We start from the raw sequence: 20,389 nt of genomic DNA, 5'->3' as shown, positions 1-20,389 counted from the left end.
CATCTCGGACATTCTTAAATACTTGGTTTCTTTTTGTTTTGTTTTGTCTTCCTTACAAGTTCATGGCTGTGACTACAATGACTACTAGTATTTTGGTGCTATTCCCATGATTCATGCTAGGGAACCAGCAGTTTTACCCAAATTGCTTTTGTGGGCATCAGTGCAAACACCATTAGAAAGACAACTAACATCTTAGCATTATTATGAAAATAGTTTGACTATTACAATGAATGTATCTAGGGAATCCCAGGGGTCTGAAAACTTTATTTTGAGAACTACTATTTTAGAAAAGTGAAAGCCCCTTCCTTCAATTACTAATTTAGTTTTGTTGCTGTTGTTGTTTGTTTTTATATTTATTTTAATTTCTCTGTTCTCATTCTCTCTTCATATGTGCGTGTGAACATGTTGGAGCTACTCAGGGTCTAATTAAAATTAAAGAAATACCTAATTTTATTGCAGAATATTTTTAGCTATTCTTTGTCTTCCTTAATAGTATTTTTTTACTTTATATTAATAGAGTAGATTTTTTTAAATTTTTATTAAGATTATAGAGCAGTTTTAGGTTTTAGTTTTAGTTTTAGTTTAGCAAAACCCAGACGAAGTTACAGAAATTTCCCCTACACATACACAGCGCCTCATTCTCAACATCCCCCACCAGAGTGATACATTTGTTACAATCAACCTACATTAATACACTAGTCACCCAAAGTCCATAGTTTATATGACAGGCTTATTTTTAGGCTCACAGAAGCTCTGACTCCCTTTTTCATCTGTCTCTCTAGTCTTGGGGGTGGTGGTTTGTCCTGAATTCTTCCTTATTTTATGGATTCAAGAAGAGTTGGTTTTCCAGTCTGTTCAGCTTTTTAATTGTTGTTAGGATGGAGTAGTTACTTCCAATATCCTTTTTTTTTACGATTTTATTTATTTATTTGAGAGAAGGAATGAGAGAGAGAGAGAGCACATGAGAGGGGGGAGGGTCAGAGGGAGAATCAGACTCCGCGCCGAGCAGGGAGCCTGATGCGGGACCCGATCCCGGGACTCCAGGATCATGACCTGAGCCGAAGGCAGTCGCTTAACCAACTGAGCCACCCAGGCGCCCTATTTCCAATCTCCTTACATGCAGAAGCAGAAACCACAAGTCTTAATGGAACAAGTTGGAGTATATTATCTCCTCTGTTTTGGAGACTAATCTTCTGAAAACTCCTCAGTTTCTGGTTAGACTAAGAGTGTTTCTGAGTCTGTATTGGTAACTATCTTCTCCATGTTTGCTATTTAAGCAAAATAATCATAGATACTTCACCTGAGCACATAATTTAATCTTACATATGCCAGTATTTTAGAGGAAGGCAGAAGGATCAATCAGCAAGACCACAGTAAATCTCATAACTTTTGACCATGAGGACTTGACAACTAATTGACACTTATTTTTTGTATAAATCCATCTGATTGGCAAACCATGCATTATATATATTAGTTGAATTTAAACATGGGACATATGTTAACACAACAAATAAAAGTTGCATCAAATTAGAATATAAAAAGATGAGGTAGTGGGGTGCCTGGGTGGCTCAGTCAGTTGAGCATCCAAGTCTTGCTTTCAGCTCGAGGTCATGATCTCATAGATAGAGAGATCAAGCCCAGTGTTGAGCCCCATACCCAGTGTAGAGTCTGCTTGAAATCCTCTGACTCTGCCCTCCCCCAACCTCATGTGCTTTCTCACTCTCTCTCTCAAATAATTAAATAAATAAGTTTTTTTTTTTTTAAAAGATGAGGTAGGGCAAAAAGCCCTATTTCTGGGTTTCCCTGGAATCTGGCATAAACTGAATATTTACAGAAAGCAGAGACCATTTCATCACATCTTAAACAATTAAAAATATAAAGGATATTAGAAATTTTTCATATCTATTGGATTAGATTAATATATTTTAGAATGACTTAGTCATAATAAATATTACTTATATTTATATTAAGAAGCTTCTTCATTACCAAATACAATTGAAAGTATAATAGTTAATGGTCTTTCTGCAAATGTAGCAGGATAGTATTTTGAAACATTACTCAATTGACTGTTTTTCTCTTTCCTAGTTCTCTTTTACCCTGTTGTCCCTCCCCCATTAAAATAATCCTGAGTTATTGCCTACCAACAACAGAATATAAACAAATAGTCGAATAATTGATTTTGACTTCTAAAACAGCTTTTAAAATCCAAAGCTGAGGCATACCTTGAATGTACTTTTGATTTATATAAATGTGGAATCGGAGGAAACAAAAATTATTTGGATATTTCAAAAAATCATTTAAACATGTACAACAGGGGCGCCTGGGTGGCTCAGTCGGTTAAGCAACTGCCTTCGGCTCAGGTCATGATCCTGGAGTCCCGGGATCGAGTCCCACATCAGGCTCCCTGCTTGGCGCAGAGTCTGCTTCTCCCTCTGACCCTCCCCCCCTCATGTGCTCTCTCTCTCTCTCATTCTCGCTCTCTCAAATAAATAAAAAATCTTAAAAAAATAAATAAATAAACATGTACAACAGACAGAAATGTAAATAATGTATATTAGAGTAGGAAAGACAATATGCAGATACAATAGTCCTTTTCCCAAGCAGATAGATAAAGATCTCAATAGATTAGCAGGGAGAAGAAAGCTAGAGAAGTGACTAGTCTTTAGAGCCTGACAGTACCCAAGAAGAAGCCCAACACTGCTATCCCTTGGCTTAGTCCAGTGGGAATGGCTGGACCCATATATGTTTAAGGGAAATCTGAGAGTAGAGGCAAGTCTTCCATATGCTTTCACCTGATGTGGAAACCTCCACATTATGGAGGAGGAGCTCCACATTATGGTGCCAAACCAGGAAAATAGATAAGGCTATGGACATAAAGGTAGCTTCAGAAAATTCTGATAATCTTGACCTGCGTAGAGAAGGAATCAAGTCCCTAAAGGGGGGCGGTGGCAGATGCTATTTTCCAATTATGACTGCAACAAGTACTCTCATTCCACATGCTGTTTTTACTATGTGATTCTGACAGGCCTACCATCAAGAAGTAGGGTCTGTGCTTCTTCTTGAAGCTGGTGGGCTTACAAACAGTAGAAGTGACATGATGGGATTCCAATGCTAAGTAATAAGAGGCAAACAACTTCTGCCTGTTTCTCTTCAATGTTTTTATTCTTGGAACCCAGCCATCCATGCTGCGAGGAAGACCAAGCAGCCAAGATAAGCTACATGTAGGTGTCAGGCCAACAGGCCCAGCTGAGGTTGCAACCAGCAGCCAGCATCGACTTTCAGACATGTGAGTAAAAGAAAAGTCTTTAGATGATTCAAGTCTCCAGACTTCATGTATTCCAGATGAAGCCCCAAAATAGCTCAGAATAGAAGCAAGCTGTCCCTGCTGGGCCTTTTCTGAATTCCTTGTTCTCAGAATCCAAAAATATAATAAAATAGTTGTTTTATGCCACTAAATTTGGGGTACTTTGTCATGAATAATCAATAACTGGAACAATGGGGTGGGGAAACAGAGTAGAGCTGAGAGGGGTAATGGAGGGGAAGAACCTGGTCTTGGGAGAAGTAAGCAAAATATCTAAGTTCCTGGACTTATGCTTAGAAGCCACAACAGGGTCCTTAGTATCAGGACCAGATTTCATGGTAGGTGCCCCAACAGCTGGCTAATTGAATTACATCTTAATAAGTATTGTCATGGACAGAAGATGATACTGAGACAGACACCTTTTCCTAATGCCATGACAATACCATTATTTGTAGTTACTTAGAGAAGCTAAGGAAGAATGGAAGAAAATATGAAATGGAAAGAATCATAAATTGACCAAGTTTCATCTTGAAATATCTACATTTAAATCATGTAGTTGAGTTGGGATGATTTAGGTCTTCTTTGCCATTCTTGGATTATTTTAAATTTAGTCAAAGAAAATAAAGTCCCATTTTACCTTTTTTTAAATTTTAACTTTATAAAATGTCCCAAGTGCCAGCTAAATAGTTTCTGGAGATGCTTACAGAAATAGGCATTGCTCTGAACAGATGATATATATTATCACATGCCCCTTCACAAAGTTTCAAATTTTAATCGGGAAATAGTGTCTAGATTGGCAAATTCAGACCAAAGCTTCATGTCTTCAATGGAGCAAATATGAATAGAAACTAACAGCTCCTTCTGCTTCTACTACTTTATTTTATTTTATTTTATTACTTATTAATGTTAATTATAGTAAAATACAAATAAGATACACTTTATCATCTTAATTTATTTTAAGTGTACAACTCATTAGTTTCTGCTTCCACTTTTAATTACTCATTCTGTACTTTAGACCTCTCTAGAGATCTCATATAAACTCTCAGAGAGGGGTCTTAAGAAAAGAATATTAGTTTTACTCATAAATAACAAGCTAAGTTTCTGCTAGTGATAATTAACCCATAATTATCTAAGCAAACTCCTCTACTGAGTATTCTTGGGGACTTGTAGTAAAGTTTATGACATAAATAGCCTTGATTGGGTTGCATCTGTGGCCCTAATCCAAAATAGAGTTAATGGGCCTGAATGGGAGTTAAATCCAAGAAGCTCAATATATCTGACAAAATCGGATAATAAAATACCACTAGGGACACTCTCTGGACTAAAATTTATAATTGTCAGTATGATGTAATCAAAAATACTGATTTTTTTTATTATGTTATGTTAATCACCATACATTACATCATTAGTTTTTGATGTAGTGTTCCATGATTCATTGTTTGCATATAACACCCAGTGCTCCATGCAGAACGTGCCCTCTTTAATACTGATTTTATAACAAATCTCATTTGCGGCCAAATTCTACTTATTTGACATTTAAGAAAAAAATGAAATATCAGTTAATTATTTTACTTGCAATTTTAGGTAAAGCTCTGGGGATTCCTTCCCCACTCCTGTGTGATTCCAGAGGATGTTGCATCCATGTGCTCTCGTTCCTGTCTTTAACACTGAGCTCCCTAACTTTGACTCTTTCTGACTCCAAAGTTCATCTCCCTTTTGTCCTGAGATTTGGGGCTTTAGTTCTATGGCACCTGTGTTTCTTGAACCAGAATGGTGCTACCAGTGAAAGAAAACTGTGAGATTTAGGGGGTTGTAGTGCACAAAACCATTAGCTGTGTGGAATTCTAGAGAACCTAGACATTTGGAGAAATTATGCACATTGTGAGCATATGCATAATATTTATTGCCTTGTAGACAATAACATGGAAATTGAGTTCTGTGGCTTCTAAATAAATAAAGACATCAGACATACAAATAGTTAGTACACACCTCCCTTATATTGTGATGAATGAATTACTAACGGTTGCTTGAGTTCAGTTCTCAGAGAGAAAAGAAAGAGGAAGAGATAACAAGTCATATTTCAGTTTTCTACCCAACCGTGAAAAGAGAAGCTGGGCAATTTAAGGGCATTGATCACACTTTAGGTTCATTCTTACTAAGTCCAGAGAAGAAATATGTATGGATAATTCTTAATATTTCATTTCAATAATTTTTAGCCATGGATCCCTTTGATAATCCAGTGAAGCTCAAGGATCTCTAACTACCCCCCCCCAGGTTTTTATTTAAATTCTAGCTAGTTAACATATAGTGCAATATTAGTTTCAGGTGTAGAGTTTAGTGATTCATCACTTACATACAACACCCAGTGCTCATCACAAGTGGGTTCCCTAATACTCATCACCCATTTAGCGCAGTCCCCTGTCCATCTCTCCTTCATAACCATCAGTCTATTCTCTATACTTAAGAGTCTGTTTCTTTGTTTGCCTCTCTTTTTCCCTAATGTTCATTTGTTTTGTTTCTTAAATTCCACATATGAGTGAAATCATACAGTATTTGTCTTTCTCTGACTGACCTATTTCACTCAGCATAATACTCTCTAGCTCCATCCACATCATTGCAAGAGGCAAGATTTCATTCATCTTGATGACTGTGTAATATTCCATTTTATATATATATATATATATACATATATATATATATATATATACATACATATATATATCTTACTAAGCAAAGGAAACAAAAACAAAAATAAGTTATTGGGACTTCAAAATAAAAATCTTCTGTACAGTGAAAGAAACAATCAACAAAACTAAAAGGCAATCTATGGAATGGGACAAGATATTTGCAAATGAAATATCTGTTAAAGGGTTAGAATCCTTGATGAAATCCCAATACTTCATATTTGCCTTTATTTCCCTTGCCTTTGGAGACATGTCTAGCAAGAAAATCGCTTCAGCCGAGGTCAAAGAGCTTGCTGCCTGTGTTCTCCTCTAAGATTTTGATGGATTCCTATCTCACATTTAGAGCTTTCATCCATTTTGAGTCTATTTTTGTGTATGGTGTAAGGAAATGGTCCAGTTTCATTCTTCTGCATGTGGCTGTCCAATTTTCCCAACACCGTTTTTGAAGAGATTATCTTTTTTTCCATTGGATATTCTTTCCTGCTTTGTTGAAGATGAGTTGACCATAGATTTGAAGGTCCATTTGTGGGTTCTGTATTCTGTTCCATTGATCTATGTGTCTGTTTTTGTGCCAGTACTATACTATCTTGATGATTATAGCTTTGTAATAGAGCTTGAAGTCTGGAATTGTGATGCCACCAGCTTTGGTTTTCTTTTTCAACATTCTTTTGGCTATTTGGGGTCTTTTCTGGTTCCATGCAAATTTTAAGATTTGTTCCACCTCTATGAAAAAAGTTGATATTGGTGTTTTGACAGGGATTGCATTGAATGTATAGATTGGTCTAGGTAGCATAGACACTTTAACAATATTTATTCTTCCAGTCAACAAAACCAAAAGACAACCGACAGAATGGGAGAAGATAATTGCAAATGTCTTATCAAATAAAGGGCTAGTATCCAAAATCTATAATAATGAACTTATCAAACTCAACACCCAAAGAACAAATAATCCAATCAAGAAATGGGCAGAAGACATGAGCAGACATTTCTGCAAAGAAGACATCCAAATGGCCAACAGACACATGAAAAAGTGCTCAACATCATTCAGCATCAAGGAACTACAAATCAAAACCTCAATGAATATCACACCAGTCAGAATGGCTAAAATTAACAAGTCAGGAAACGACAGATGTTGGCGGGGATGTGGAGAAAGGGGAACCCTCCTACGCTGTTGGTGGGAATGCAAGCTGGTGCAGCCACTCTAGAAAACAGTATGGAGTTTCCTCAAAAAGTTGAAAATAGAGCTACCCTATGATCCAACAATCGCACTACTGGGTATTTACCCCAAAGATACAAATGTAGTGATTTGAAGGGGCACCTGCACCCCAATGTTTATAGCAGCAATGTCCACAGTAGCCAAACTGTGGAAAGAGCCCAGATGTCCACTGGTAGATGAATGGATAAAATATATATATATACACACACATACATAGACCACATCTATATATAGGAACACTACTCAGCCATCAAAAAATGAAATCTTGCCATTTGCAATGACGCAAATGGAACTAAAGGGTATTATGCTAAGTGAAATAATTCAATCAGGGAAAGACAATTATCATATGATCTCATCCACATGTGGGAATTTAAGAAACAAAACAGGATCATAGGGAAGAGAGGAAAAAATAAAACAAGACAAAATCAGAGAGGGAGACAAACCATAAGAGACTCTTATTCATAGGAAACAAACTGAGGTTTGCTGGAGGGGAGGGGGTGGGGGGATGGGGTAACTGGGTGATGGATATTAAAGAGGGCATGTGATGTAATGAGCACTGGGTATTATGTAAGACTGATGAATCATTGACCTCCACCTCTGAAACTAATAATATATTATATGTTAATTAATTGAATTTAAATTTAAAAAGTATAATAAAAAAGAAATCATATTTGTTTTCTCCTGCTTAAAAAAAGTGTTAGAATCCAAAATATATAAAGAACTTAATAAAACTGAACACCCAAAAAACAAATAATCCAGTTAAAAAATGGGCAGCAGACATGAATAGACATTTTTCCAAAGAAGACATACAGATGGCGAACAGACACGTGAAAAGATGCTCACATCACTCATCATCAGGGGAATACAAATCAAAGCCACAATGAGATGTCACCTCATACCAGTCAGAATGGCTAAAAATAATAACACAGGAAACAGGTGTTGGCCAGGATGTGGAGAAAGAGGAACCTCTTACACTGTTGGTGGGAATGCAAACTGGTAGAGCCACTCTGGAAAACAGTATGGAATTTCCCCCAAACGTTAAAAATAGAACCACCCTACGATCCAGCAATTGCACTACTGTGTATTTACCCAAAGGATACAAAAATACTGATTCAAAAGGAAACATGAACCCCAATGTTTATAGCAGCATTATCAACAATAGCCAAATTATGAAAAGAGCCCAAGGATCTCTAACATTTTTAAGTGCATAACATAGTAAGCATAGGCTTACAAAGAAAAGCAACTTACTGAATAAAGCTAACATATTAACAATTAATAGCTTCCATAATTTCAAAGTAGTGGTGAGTATACACAGTATTTTTTGATATCATCAATAACTTGAATATAACATGAAAATTTCTGATTTCTATTGTTGACAAAGTCACCTAGAATTGCTTGGACTACTGTGTTTTATTGCCTATATTTAACATCAAATGAAATGCTAAATTTCAGTTAAAGAACAGCAAAAATAAAGCTGCGCTTTTTCTCATCCAAGTTTATAAATCCCCAAAAGTCTATCCAAAAATCTCTTAGTGTTTAGTGGAGCCCAGATTAAGAACCCCTGAAATAATAATAGGCTAGAGGTTTACTCTATTTTAGAATGAATTGCTTCATGCTTCTCACTAATGTCAAGAAGAGCTGTTTATCAGAAAATTTTAGCTACAGTCCAAAAACAAAACAAAACAACAACAAAAGGAAAAAAAGATCCCACCTGTATCCACCAGCAGTAACTATAGGCTCTAGACTCAGGAGATGGAAAGCTACATGCATTATTAGTCTTCAGAAAGGATTTTGGAAAATTTGCCACTTTCAGCTTAGAATACTTCCATATTTGATTAGAGTTAAAAACAACTGAAGAAAAGTCATAGACATATTAGGTGAGCCAGGTACCATCTGTGCTTAATCATATGTTCTTTTTCTATTGGTCCTTCAAGTGAAATTTCTCCTTGGGTTAATATTCTGTGTAAATTTAGCGATGTCAATTACGTAGGAAAGGTCAAGTTACTTAAAGACTCAGCTCCTCAGGTTTCTCTTAGGTAAAATAAATGGGTTAAGCTAAATGATCCTAGGGTGGACTATAGTGGAAAGATAATTAATTTTGAAGTTAAGCATTAGTTAAAATACCCACTGGAATTCTATTAAATAAAATATGATTTAAGAAAGTTATGACCTAGTTCATTACAGAGTTGTTAAAAGAATCAGGTAAGATAACACAATTTTTCTAAAAGGCACACAGTAAGTCTTAAATATGGGACTTTGTACTCAGACTCTGATAAGCTTGAACTAGAAATGCCTGCTCCATGCATATGGAATCCCAATTGTTACTTTTAAATAAATGCTCGTTATTGAAAATACTATGAACACTGGGCTACAACATGCTTATGGGTTTTTTTTTGTTTTTGTTTTTTTAGAGAAGAAAAACTTCTCTAACAGCATTTCTTGAATTTGCTTACATCAGAAATGCTGGAGTATGGAAGAGAAAGGTTGTGGAAGAGAGATGAATAGCAGATTCAGGAAGGCAGTGGATCATGAAAGACATCGTATGCCATGTGAAGACACACGGCTGACAAATACTTTAAAATGTGAGGCAGAGAACTAAAACTGAAGCACTAACACTAACACGGTCAGATTGTTAGTTTGAGTGAGTGCTTTCCCATATTTTTGTAAGCCAGGAGCACATAGAAATGATAAGGTGTGTTCAGTGTGCTGGTGTAAACACACCAGGCTCCTTGTGGTGGGTGCCAACGCACAAGCCAGGGTGGGCTACTCCCATAGCCCCTGAGCGCCACCCAGTGGTAACCTTCACCTCAGCACACCTGCAGGCCCCTGATGGCCCCTTCCAGAGCACAGCCGTTGGACCTTTGGCTTCACATATACAGAATAGTTTGATGATGACTTGTGAAACAGATAGGATGGAGCACATCATGCTCGGTTTTTTTTTTTAAATAGGTTTTCATCACTTAAAGCTATTATTTGAAAACATTCACAATGGGATCCTAAGTGAGAGAACTTCTCGAAATTCCCATTTACTTCACAGTCATAAGGCAAAAGAGACATTCTAGGCTAACTGCTAAAATTTAGTGCACTTTGCGATGAAAGGACACGTTTATGGGCTTTAAGGTCTAGGCTAATTTACACTTGCTATTATCTTTCTATCTATATGTGGTAGACAAAATGATGCCACCCAAATGTCCACATACTAATCCCCAGAACCTGTGAATATGTTATCATACATGGCAAAGGGGAATTTGCAGATGTCATTAAATTAGAGATGGATCCTGAGGCTCCTGAGTGGAGGAGATGGTCCTGGATTATCCAAGAGGGCCCAATGCAATCATAAGGGTCCTGTCATACGTCCTTCTGTGACAGAGCAAGTAGAGGTGAGACAGACAGAGAGACAGAGATTTAAGATGCTATGGTACCGTCTTTGAAGATGGAGGAGGGGCCAAGAGACCAGGTGTACAGGTAGCCTATAGACACTGGAAAGGCAAGAAAATGAATTCTCCCCTAGAGCCCCCAGAAGGAACACAGGTCTGCTAACACCTTGATTTTAGGATTTCCACCTACAGATTATAAGAGACTAAATATATGTTGTTTAATCCACTAAATTTGTCATATTTTTTTACAGTCACAATAGTAAATTAATACACCATGTGTCTGTGAAATACAGTTTTTATGCTTTTTCCTCTCGGCTTAAGACATAATGCACAGTATTGAACCAAACAGAAATACACATTGAATTGTCACTTGTGGAAGTACAGTTCCAACACAGAGCTCCAATCTCTCACTTCTAAGAAGAGTCAAGAGAAGATAGTTGAGGATTTGTACTTTTTCCAGAATTTAATTAATCATTTCCATTAAAATGTTATGAATTATCAGGAGTATCTTAAAAATCATTAATTACATAGTTCATGTTTAAAATTGTTTTATGCAATGTTGATACTTTGCCTTTATTTTTGACACTTTCCTTTTAATAAAATGTACCATTTATCACATTTGCAGTGGAATATCAATGATTTCTTAATAGTTGATGTCTGATCTTTTCTGGTTAACATTATACCTAGATTTTAAAATGTCACAAGGATAACAGACATTTAAAGAGAGATAGTTTGGCAATGTGTATGATAGTGTGTGGGGGGGTGGGAGGGTGTACTGTGTACATAAAAAGATATCACACGGTCCACATCAACTCCCTTAGCTTTATCATTCTCTAATTCTGCGATCTTGAAAACCAGCTACCTCCTCTGTACCTCAGTTCCTCAAACTACTACCTCATAAGATTAGTGTAGATAATCAGTAGAGAAAACGTATGTAAAATTACAGTAATGCTACTTGGCATATAGTAATCACTCTGAAACATTAGCTATTAGTGGTATTATTATCATCATCACTAGTATGCCCACTAATTAAATACATGCAAGAAACCTCAAAGGTCTTCTACGATCCAGTGATGGTAGAAACACCACTGTGACCATTAGTGGTCAGTTACCCTACTGTATCTTACTGATGGCCTCCATGACTTCTTCAACTGTCTATTTATAATCCCATTGATTATACCATTGCCACTCACTGCCCATTATTGCAAATTACTCTTCTTCTGATTCAATGATAGGATTCAACAATGTAGGATCATTAAAAATATATTTTCAGAATAGTGAGTTATTTAGATACTTTTAACATTTACATTCCCACTGGATAAATTAGGATCAGGTTTAATCTTCTTAGTTGGATAGCCAGAATTAGAAACCAACAAATGGAGAAAACCCTTTATATCTGGTTGCATGCATTGATCTATATATTCAATTTAATAAGAAATTCACTTATCTGAACTAAGCATTAATCATGTCATAACTATGTTGAAGAGATATTTTCCCTCTTAGAAAGGAAAATCTCAATATCCTGATAACTGCGATTTCCAATTTGTATTGTTAAATCTCCAGTAACCAGGGCACTAGATACCAATTGCTAGAATATGAATCAATATATCTGGAGTACTCATTAAGAGGCCACTTACAACTTCTATCAGAATTGGCAATTGAAAACTTCTTGAACTATTGGCCTAAATTTCCTCATTACTGACACAGAACCAATAAGATATCACCTAGTAATTACAATGTGTGCTGCAAATATATAATTAGTTAAATGATTTAGTAGCCAAAGGTAATGCACTCAAGAACTTGCTGTCTTTGAAGCATTTGAACACAGCCATAGACCACTATAATCTCTCATTTTTCCAGATTTAGAGCTTTTAATTAAAAATATCTTCTCATTTGAATATTAATTATTTTGACATCTAATGACACTTTTCAATTTACTTTTTTTTAAATTATATCTTGTCTCAGTAAATAGTTAAAAGGGCTCATTAATTTTAAAAAACATCATATTTTGGGTATTAACTCCCCAGACATTTTTTTATAAGATTAATGTGTTAATGAGTGTATGTTAAAGGGCTTAATTTTAATACATTCTAGTTAATTTCCTACACAGGACAGGTCAGAATACAATATATTCATTCCAACTGAGGCAGAAGGAGAGACAACATATATCATGATGAAACTAATACCTGTTCCTCAATAATCATAGCCCAAACTTCGGTTTTATTAACAACCAGATATTAGCATCATTTTCACATAGGCTCAGAATAGTTGGTTGGCTTCATTCCTTCACTAACTTTGTAAACATTTACAGAAGATCTCAAAAGTCTGGAACTAATTCAGTTATTGGTAATATAAATAACTATTACATTTGTTATATTTTATAGAGAGAAAATGGAAAAGTGATTTTAATATGGATACACTTCCTTTTAGTGGCTTATTATTGCATTAGCACAGAATCAGTCCTAAGAAGGGCATTAAGAAATGACCCAATTATTTTTCTATCTTTAGCGTGCCTTATAAAGTTTACTCTAAATCTTTGCATTTGTGTTGAGGGGAAAAAAATAAAGACAAGGCTTTTTATACCGTGCCCTTCAGACTCAGGGTTGCTATATGTACATCTGGGGAAGAACTTTACAGAGCTAAGGAAAGAACTGGCTGAGACAGAAGAAGTGGAAAGTGAAGAGCCACACCTTGGCACCATGTGGGTGCAATGCAGAGCAGACTCGTTCTGGACTGGGTGTGAATAAAGCCGCATGTCTTAAGATGCACGTCTTTTCTGATCATTCTTTTTTTTAAGATTTTATTTATTTATTTGAGGGAGAGAGAGAAGGAGCAGAGGGAGAGGGAGAAGCAGACTCTATGCTGAGCAGGGAGCCCAATGTGGGACTCAGTCCCTGGCTTCCAGGATTGTGATCTGAGCCGAAGTACACTTAACTGACTGAGCTACACAGGCGCCCCTGATCATTCCTGACACCAGAGCATTAGACTGCAATCGTCAATGGCTCTTTAGTAATACTGGATAGGGCTTTTAAACCAGGACTATTTTTTTCTTTTTTAAAGCAAAATCTTATCTTGAAAATGACTAAAACATACTCTTGAATCACATGTAGTTTATTAAATGAATAACTGAATAAGAAATATTTATACATCAAAACACAGGTAACAGATAAAGTGATTCTGATTAATCTTTGGTCCTTCTCATGTAAAAATTGATGCAACTCTTAGGGCATCACCAGGTGGTCTTCAATTCTCTTCTCACCACATCCCGCTTTGGTTTATTTTTTGATACTCTATTGCATGGACACTGTTCTTGTCTTAAACTGTTAGCTGTGAAAAAATTGAAATCAATACAAACTGCAGAGAATTCTTGACTTTTACCATCTGCTAATGTTCAAGGATCAAATAAGTTTAGGATATATATCAGTGATTCATATAGTGCTAGCTAAGCCGTTACTCCTAGCTACTGTGACAATTTGTGCACAACAATAATGTGGGGGCACATATTCTCCTTCAACAAGCTTTCTGTGGAATAATGGCATGGCTACCAGTTTCTTTAACTAAGTGTGCCGTTGGAATAGCTTACTGAGTTTTGTCTCATTTGAAATTTGATTTGTGCTGGGGCAGTAAGAGAGGTTTTGTAGTTCATTTGAGTTTTGGGTCTGAAGAAAACTATTGCCGGCTTGGTAACTTCCTGATCAAGCCCCCCACGGCATCTTTGACTCTACGATACTTTCTGGATTCTCACAGCAAAGATCTCCCCTAGACTCCAAAGAGTCTACAGTTTTCTCCTTACCTCTGTTATTCTCACTCCTCTCTAGAATTTAATACTAAGCATTTACCATTATACCTTAAGTGATAGGTGATGAACGTGTATACCAGTTACTTAAAAAAGAAATTTATTAATTAAATTCATTATTTCAAGAAGATAATGCAAGAAATTTTATTACTATGTAAAAATATATACCATTCCTTTTTTATTTCTAAAGGAAATGGTTTTTAGATACATAGATACAGATAAATAGGTAGGTAGGTAGTTTGATAGATGATAGATAGATAGATAGATAGATAGATAGACAGATAATCCCATTTTATCTTCCCCTTAAACCTACTTATGTTGATCTGTGAAGGAAATTAAAAAAAAAAATCTATCAGGTATACATGAATAAGACTGAGCCTGTTTCAGTAAAAAAAAAGACATTTTTTTTTCTCATATTGCTGCTTGATGAGAAACTGAACAACAGATTCTACTAAGGCTAATTGACATAAACTCTATTATCGCATTAATTCAATTTCCGTTAAGCGCCATGGTGCTAAGCCTTGTCTTATGGCAATCATTCATTATCATAGGAAGACTTGCTCTGTTATACTAGATATAGGATTTGCTCAAAGTAAAATTGTAGATACTATTTGGGAGATAATAAATAATATCCCTCAGGATTAGCAGACAACATTTTTTTGAGACACTAATCCTTAGTATAAATTTCAGGCTAATAGCAAATTTTTCAATAAAAACCTTCAAGTATTTTATGGTTAAATAATAATAATTAAAAGAGATTAATTTGTTTCTGCTTTTGTAAAATTCATTCAAGAGCATTGTGCAGAATCCTATTTTCCCCTAAAGAACTTCATTTTTGCATTATTATTCCTTTTGAGAGTTCACTAAGTCTAGATAAATGCTGTATATTTTATAAACTTCCTTTTTTATCTCAAAAATGTCTATTTTTCTGAACAGACTGAGAAAAACACTTCCTCTTCTAATGTATCGTGCTAAAGTCTACAGGACAGCAGTGACTAGGTCAAAAGGAGCTTAAAGCAGCAGGATACTTCAATTAATAAGACAAGATAAATATTTGAGGAGCTTTAAAGCTTCATTTCTCATAAAGATTTAGATAACCATCATATGTTATATAATGATTTCATTTTCATAATCATCATCTGAAATTCCCTTCAAATTAAATATATATATTACATGTAGATATATTTCATTTGACATATCCTCCCAGTGAAACAATTACTTTGGTACATTTAATGGCCTTCCTCCTAACTGATAGAGCTGTACAATGTTCTCCATTCTGCTATTAAAATATTCTAATTAAATCAGTCACCCTGGTCCCATCTGTTATATACTGATCTCATGTGGAGAAGCTGCTGGAATCTCTCCAGGGCAGTGAATATACTTAGTTCCTTTCATGGCTCATTGGATGTCACACGCAGGAGGACCTTGTTCTTGGTTTGAAATTATAACTAAGGCTCCGGGTATACAATAAACCATAGTGAGTGTTATGGAGATTAAATCAGCTCTTTTTTTCAGAACGCTTGCAGAGTAAAAACAATTGTGGTCCATGTCACTGTTCAGCAACCTACTCTTCATCATGGTCTATGAGATAGGTCTGAGGAGAATTCCTGAATATTCCCACCAGGTGCAAGCATGATGGGCTCCAGATCCTAAGTCTGTAGGAACATGGGTGAACTGGTGAATCTACCATCCGAGACTGGAAGCTACCAGGACACCAGAAGTCAGCGCCAAAGCGAGATTCCTAAGTGCAGAAGACCTCTGTTCTTTCAAAGATCATGACACCCTCTATAAGCATTTCCCAACAAATTTACTGTTTTTTATATTTTAATCTCTTGGAAATTCGCTATGGTTTGATAGCGGGGTAATCCACAGAACTTCGTGTATATAATCTTCCTGTTAAAAGATGATAGTAACAGTGGTCCTGATATGTTAATTAGGAGGATTTGGCTGATAAAATGCAGGTTTTCATAAGTGATAGAGGAGAAAACTATTTTTCTCTGCATTTACTGCAGCTATATTTTGGTTCTAACTTCTTGATTCATGGAATGTGGATGTCCTTTACAAAGAAAAACATCTTATTTTTTATTGCCATGTTTTAATAATTAGGTGGGTTAGTCCAGCTGATACTTCTGTTCACTGAAATGTATGACCACACTATTAATTGTGATGATGCTTCATTACTAAGTTCACAATTCTGCTTATATCTCAGATCCTTTTTGGTGTTAAGAAGAGCATGAAGTATAAACAAATAAACTTGTACATTATTTATTCAAACAGGTAAACATATAACTCTATCTATTACAAATGAACATACACTTTTTTCTCTCGTATCCTATTTTTACTATTTAAATATTAAATAGTTTCAAAGTGTGTTTTTATCAAATCTATTCATGCATATAAAGAATCAACTGTCCCTATATCGGGCAACCCTTTGGCTCTTGTATCTGATTAAGTATTCACTTGTTTTTATACAAATTACATGTCTCTTGGTATCTGTTGCCCTTCTGCTATGGCTCTTTCTCCCCTTGCCTTCACTTGCACACATAGCTTCATCTACCTTTTTTCTTGATAAGCTCATATCCCACCTTGGTTCTGATCAGTGTTCCGTGTTAGAGTTTGTGTTATTCTGCATCCTACCCAAAGCTCATCTCCCATTTACTTGGCCCATTCACTTCCCACATCCCTAACACTACCATTTCACTTCTCTCTCTTCAAACCTCTAACATCTTCCTTCTAGTCATCACTCACAGCTGACCTTTCCTCCTATTTTCCTGAGAAAACCAATGTACGTAGGAGAGAAGGCCTTGAGAAGCTCTCAGATAAGACACATTGATCCCACATCCTCAACACTCTTCCCTGTCTCCTGTAAGGACAGGTGAACTCCCTGCACTCATCTGTTTGCCTCTCCTCCTGCCCAATAGACCTTGGCCACACTAGGCACTGCTATAGCACTTCTCCATTTTCTGCATTTTCTGCACTTCTACTGGATCATTATGATTATCAAACACTTTTCTTACATTTTTAAAAAGAGGAAACCCTCTCAATATATTTAAAGTCAGTTCCCACATTTCTCTACTTCTCTTCCTCCTACCCCGACTCCCCATTAAGGCAAATCTCTGCAAAATGTTGTCTGGACAGATTTGATCTCTTCAACTGAACTCTTCACATTTTCTCTTGAATCCTCCTCGATCATGATTTCATTCTCATCATGCTTGCAAAGCCATTAATAAGAAGACTAATTCCCAGTTGCCATGTGACTCGAACATCAATATTTGGTGTAATCTAGCTCTGAAACAGTTTTTTCCTTTGGATTCCAGGAAACACCTGGTCTTCTAGCCTTTTTTTTCTCAGTCTGCTCTTCTGATCTCACCTCTTGTGCTCTGACCTCCAAATGTTGGTAAGCCCCAGAACTGTCTTCTATTCACACTCAAACCCCTCATGACATCATCTAATCTCATAGCTTCAGATTTCCATCTCTAGCCTAAACCCTTCCTCTGAATTCCAGAGTGTCACATTCAACTGCTTAGTCAACATTTCTACTCAGATGTCTAGGGGATGTTTCCAGCTTACCATGTATAAAAACACACCCCCGAGAAAGAAAGAAAGAAAAAGAAAGAAAGAAAGAAAGAAAGAAAGAAAGAAAGAAAGAAAGAAAGAAAGAAAGAAAGAAAGAAAGAAAGAAAGAAAGAAAGAAAGAAAGGAAGAAAAAGGAGGGAAGGAGGGAGGGAGGAAGGAAGAACTAAGGAAAAATCTGCTTCTACCACTAGTAAAGATCTTGTTTGGCTTTGTCATAGACTGTTGCCTTTCACTCAATCCAGCAGCAAATCCTATTAGTTCTGCCTCCAAATTATATTCAGATGTAAGATCCCACCACGCTTTCCATCTTTAGTACTACCACCCTAGGCAAAGCCCTGATCTTCCCTCATTTATATTATCACAGATGCTTTCAACTGATAGACCTGCTTTGCTTTTACCTTCTTCTCTGTCTGTTCTCAACACAGAAACCAGATTGATCAAATTAAAATGATATATTATGCCTTATCTTTATTCAAAATAGCATTTCCTAATAATTTCAGTTTATTTTAAATATCTCTTCACTGTAGCATTGGAACAGTTTTTTTTTTAAGATTTTTATTTATTTTTTGACAGAGAGAGAGACAACGAGAGAGGGAACACAAGCAGGGGGAGTGGGAGAGGGAGAAGCAGGCTTCCCTGATGAGCAAGGAGCCCGATGTGGGGCTCGATCCCAGGACCCTGGGATCATGACCTGAGCCGAAGGCAGATGCTAAACGACTAAGCCACCCAGGCGCCCAGAAGAGTTTCAAAAGGGAGCATAAGGAGATGTGCATGTTCATCCTCTGTTCCAAATGCACCTCTATATTGAAGAACCATGTGATCAGAATAGGTATCCAAATGTCTCATTAACAAGTCCCTACCTGGGATGGCTGTGCTTTGGGCTGGCAGGGCCTGGACAGGGTATGTGGTGGGGAACATGGGGTGGGAACTCTGGGTGGGAAGCACTGATGAAGGTTGTCCTTTTCCAGCTGGAATTACTCTTGAGGAGAAGACCTGAGACAAAAGGCACCAGACAAAGGATAAGCACAGTGTATTTTCAAGGTACATCCACTTTCCTGTGTTGTCATCTTTATGTTGTATGGCATCTGTGTTAAAGTCCTTCTGTCCTTCTAGCTGACTTTGGTCCTTATTATCTGAATGCCTGGCCTGAAGCTCACCATGACTAATATTAGGCTGCATGTCATGCTGCTCTCTCTGCAAAATATTAAATAGCTGAGAACATAAAAATTCAATTGCCAACAGCAGAGGAAGGATAAAACACTCAGCCAAGGCTTACAGGCCATTTCCCGAAATTGAGTTTCCCAAAATCTGCAAGGAAATTTGAGGTACCATGAAGATGCACCATGCTTAAACTTTATCTCATGTAATTCCAGTTGGAAAGCCTAAAGAAGCAAAGCTACTTGGGCTCAGCATTATAATAAAAAGTGGTTTATGACTTCAGAAGGAAAGGAAGTCTTCCTTGCTATGGGATTAAACACCAAAGAAGGCAGAAAACAATGCTACTGGAAAACAATTAAAGTTTTTCAGTGTGTTCATGACCATCATCTAGAAGAAGAAAGCCATGACCACACCTACATCTTACTAGAGAATCTAAGCTGGCTTCTGGCAATGTACAAACCCATATCCTTCAGGAAAATATTTAAGCCTTACCTAAAGCATGGCCGCACGCGTAGAGGAGCAGGATATATGCAGAGCAAAGAAGCTTTGGGGACTTGTTGATGCACCCAAGATGGACAAGTGCACCCAAGATGGACAAGTGCACCCAAGATGGACAAGTGCACAAGCAGTTCTTCTCCTGAAAACAGCGCTGGGGAGATGCGTGGAAATCACAAACATAGAGGCAGGAGAGCCCAGAGATCCCACAGGAAAAGAAATTTTCCATCCCTTTGGGCAGCAACACACCTTAAACAAAGGTTATCTAAACAAAAGCTTTTGGTACTAGCATTATAACTAGTATCCTCCCATAGAAGGTCCTAGTTAATGTTATGAACCTGTGGTTTCTTTCTACTATGCTGACCCTATACCACATTTATCGTCTTCAGCCATATGGTTATGTATAGAGATATCAACCTGCCTTACCTGAGACCAGCCTAAAGGACACAAGTGAAGCATATAAGAATGAAGATCCAAAGGTGAAAATTAAGAAAACCTTAGTGGAAAAACATGAGTGAACAGAGTTTAAATAGCTAACATCACACTGAAGAAAGGCTTCTGCATTTCTATTATAGAAAACTGGAATCCCAGTGAGGAGGTCTAAGTGAACAAATAAGACATATTAGAAATCTTGCATATGTATGACTGTCAATTGAAGCTTTAAATGAGCTGTCCAGTCTGTTAAAATGTGTTTTGATACAGAAACATACACATATATAAATGTGAAATATATAAAAAATATATATAATGTGTATATATAAATGTTTTAAAGATGATGGTGGCCAG

At 36.6% G+C, this 20,389-nt stretch overlaps 1 pseudogene; it reads left to right on the top strand.

The window, feature by feature from the left end:
- The window catches only part of LOC114215844 (glycoprotein-N-acetylgalactosamine 3-beta-galactosyltransferase 1-like), a 67,961-nt pseudogene extending 47,840 nt beyond the window's left edge, over window positions 1-20,121 (top strand).
- Window positions 20,122-20,389: the final 268 nt, after the last annotated feature.

Source organism: Eumetopias jubatus, unplaced genomic scaffold (genome assembly GCF_037043125.1).
Source record: "Eumetopias jubatus isolate StellerSeaLion01/CBP00866 unplaced genomic scaffold, mEumJub1_p1.0 scaffold_3, whole genome shotgun sequence".
Classification (NCBI taxonomy): Eukaryota; Metazoa; Chordata; class Mammalia; order Carnivora; family Otariidae; genus Eumetopias; species Eumetopias jubatus.
Note: the sequence above shows the minus strand (reverse complement) of the source record. Positions and strands in the feature narration are given on the sequence as shown.